This window comes from Dipodomys ordii, unplaced genomic scaffold (assembly GCF_000151885.1).
Source record: "Dipodomys ordii isolate 6190 unplaced genomic scaffold, Dord_2.0 Scaffold3, whole genome shotgun sequence".
Classification (NCBI taxonomy): Eukaryota; Metazoa; Chordata; class Mammalia; order Rodentia; family Heteromyidae; genus Dipodomys; species Dipodomys ordii.
The window spans coordinates 11,092,282-11,095,787 of NW_012267219.1; the positions used below are offsets into that span (position 1 = coordinate 11,092,282).

The following is a 3,506-nucleotide window of genomic DNA, read 5'->3' on the forward strand; positions in this document are numbered from 1 at the left end:
CAGGCAAACAGGAAAGTCAGACTGTGAGTACAGAGATTGGCCAACAGTGACCAGAACCGAGAGCCGTGCCTTAGTTGCCTCTAATGCGTCCATCTTGCCAGTTCCCCATGAAGATGGAAATTAGTATCAGGATTTCACTGACTATCACTACTTGTTGCTTACACACTTACGTTTGAAATTCTCTCTGTAGAAAATTGCATACTGTTCTCATTGCTTTCCCATGTAAGAATTTTACTGTTTTTTTTGTTGTGTTTTCATCTCGTTGATGTGTTGTAGATATCTTTTTTATATGTAATACTTATCTTTAATTATCTTAAGTCTTATGGCCACATAATTTACAAATTATCTCCTCTACATGAAACCCTTTCTCTTAAGAAGTTGGCAAAAAGCACCACTATCAATCACACATACACAGTAGTTCCACAATTTTGTGCTTCTGAACAGCTGCATAAAGAAAATCCAGAATTATAACTTCGTCTTAGTAAAGAATTCAAAAATAAAGTCCGTATTGTATCTTATCAGTCACTTTTAAAATCTAAAATATACTTGGAACTCAAAAAATTAAATCCTCCAACAACAAATCCTCAAAGAAACAACTGCCCAATAAATAAGTGGGCTAAAGACTTAAAGAGAAACTTCTCTGAAGAAGAAAGAAGGATGCCAATAGACACATGAAGAAATGCTCAACCTCCCTAGCCATAAAAGAAATGCAAATCAAAACAAATTAAGATACCACCTCACCCCAGTTAGAATGGCAAAAATCAAGAACTTTAATAACAACAGATGCTGGAGGGATGTGGACAGAAGGGAACCTTACTTCATTTTGGTGGGAGTGTAAACTTGTTCAACCACTTTGGAAAGTAGTATGGAGGTTCCTCAAAAGACTCCACATAGAGCTCCCCTATGACCCAGCAATCCCACTTTTGGGCATTTACCCAAATGTTTACAAACAAGACCACACTAAAGCTACCTGCACAACTATGTTTATTGCAGCATTATTCACTATAGCTAAGATATGGAACCAACCCAGATGCCCCTCAGTAGATGAATGGATAAAGAAAATGTAGTATATATACACAATGGAATTCTATGCCTCCATCAGAAAGAATGACATTGCCCCATTTGTTAGGAAATGGAAAAACTTGGAAAAAATTATATTAAGTGAAGTAAGCCAAGCCCAAAGAAACATAGGTCCCATGGTTTCCCTTATTTGCAATATCTAGTATATGTATGAGTCAAGCAGAAAAGGTCAGATAAGGTGATGTTAGTAAAATGAACCCTAAGATATGTATTTAAATGTTTTTTTCTTTCATGTGATTGTTTCTAACACATTTATAAGATTATTTCTTTGTCGCTTTGTATGTCCCTCTCCCACAGTATAACCCCTGCTTTCACTGTATTTGATGTTGGTATAATTTGTGGAGGGGAAGGGGAAAAACAAGTTGTTTAAATAAGGATACAGGTGGACCCAAGTACAAGTTGTCATGTCAAAAACGAACTTTACAACTTTGGTGGGGGTGTGGGGGGAGGATTGGATGGAGAGGGGGGAGGCTTGGAAGGGCTGGGAAGGGGAAACAAAGGAGGAGGCTACAATGCTTGATAAGAAATGTACTCATTATCTTGCCCATGCAATTGTAACCCTCTGTACAGTATTTTCACAATAAAAAAAATAAAAATTAAAAAAAGAATAAAGCAGAAGGTAAAAAAAATAAAAGCATCAGTACTTATAGACCAACTATAAAATGTGACAAGTGTTAAATATTCTTTGTTTGACATTTATACATAAGCCACACTAAAATGCCTTTCAATAAAGTATAAGGCAGATCTCAGAGAAAGGGCATTCTAATTAAATTGGTATAGTCAGGACCAAAAATATAGGCATTGTTCCTCATCTTCAGCCATTACCTTTAACAGGTTAGCTTTGCTTGATTCTGAGAGAGTAAAGGGATTTCCTCAGTATTTAATGATGTTCTCATAATTCTCCATATAAATCTGAATATAAAACCAATCTTTAACAGATTTGGAGATGGTATTATTCCCTACCTTGCTGAAAAATTGGACATTAGTAAGTCCAATCATATGACAGAAGGGGGGAAAAAGTGACAGTATTTTTTTAAGATCATATTCACTGGCCACAAGCCAGTTTTACTTAAATCAGGACTGTCCAAAAATATTCTGCCATCCATTCATGATCTGAAATCTGATATTAGAAATCAATTGAATTATGGTACACATTAAAAAGCCATGAGACATTTGTTTAGCAGTAAATAACTAAGGCAGTGGCTATTCCTCATCTGTAGCTTTTCTGAGATAAGCTATCAAATCTGCCCTTTCTCCCTTCTTCTTAATGCCAGCGAAGATCATTTTTGTTCCAGGGATGTACTTTTTGGGATTCTCCAAATACTCCATCAGTGTATCCTCTCCCCAGGTGATCCCTTTGTTCTTGCTGGCATCTGTGTAAGTGAATCCAGCTGCTTGTGCTGTCTTCCGACCAAACAGACCATGGAGATTAGGCCCAGTCTTGTGCTTGCCTCCCTTTTCAACGGTGTGGCACTAGGCACACTTCTGAACAAAAATCTTCTTGCCTTTCTCAACATCACCCATTTTTCAATTCGCTCTTTCCTCCTTATCACAGGAAGGATAACAGCTCCGCAGGCAGACGTCCCGCGCTCTCATGTTGTAGATATTAATTGTAACAATTCCTAAACAATTTGTGGAATAGAAAACACAGTGCTGGTGCTCATCCTGTAATACTAGCTACTCAGGGGGCTGAGATTCAGAGGATCATGACTTGAAGCCAGTCCAAGCAGAAGAGTCCACGAAACTCCATCTCCAAAAAAGCATCGAAAAGCCTAACTGGAGATGTGCTGCAAATGGTAGTGTGCCAGCTGAGCAAGCAAGCCAAACAAACCCAAGGACCTGAGCTCAACCCGAGTTTCATCACAACAAAAACAACAAAAAATCAAAATGAGAACCATGTTGGAAGGCAATTTTTAACATATAACACGTACCTTAAATATGTTTCTAATTTTGTTTATATTTTAAGAGAATTTCAATTTCTGGAACCTACCTTTAAGATAGATCATGAAGTACAGAAAAAGCTTTTAGTACAAAATGTTCATTGTGATATTATTATTATGAGTAGGAGTAGTAGTATTTTTAAAAGACTAGTTTTCTTTTTTCATTTTCTTTTGTTGGTTGTGGGGCCTGAACTCTGGGCCTGGGCCTTGTCCCTGAGCGCTTCAGCTCAAGACAAGCCCTCTACCACTTGAGCCACAGAGCCACTTTCTGAGATATTATTTTTAAATTATATTTTTATTATCTTTATGTAGTTGCACAAATGAATTATCATTCAACAAATCATTTTATAAGTACATTGTAGTTTGATTGATGTCATCTCTTTCAGCATAGTCTCCCACCCCTCCCAACCCATCTCCCCGTTGGACATTATTTATAAGAATTTGGAAACAATTTAAATGTTCTACTAACTGGGAATGTTTAAGTAC

General features: G+C 37.1%; 1 pseudogene; it reads right to left on the reverse strand.

Moving 5' to 3' along the window:
- Positions 1–2,268: 2,268 nt before the first annotated feature.
- Positions 2,269–2,604, reverse strand: LOC105988670 (annotated as a pseudogene).
- Between the last annotated feature and the right edge of the window lie 902 nt (positions 2,605–3,506).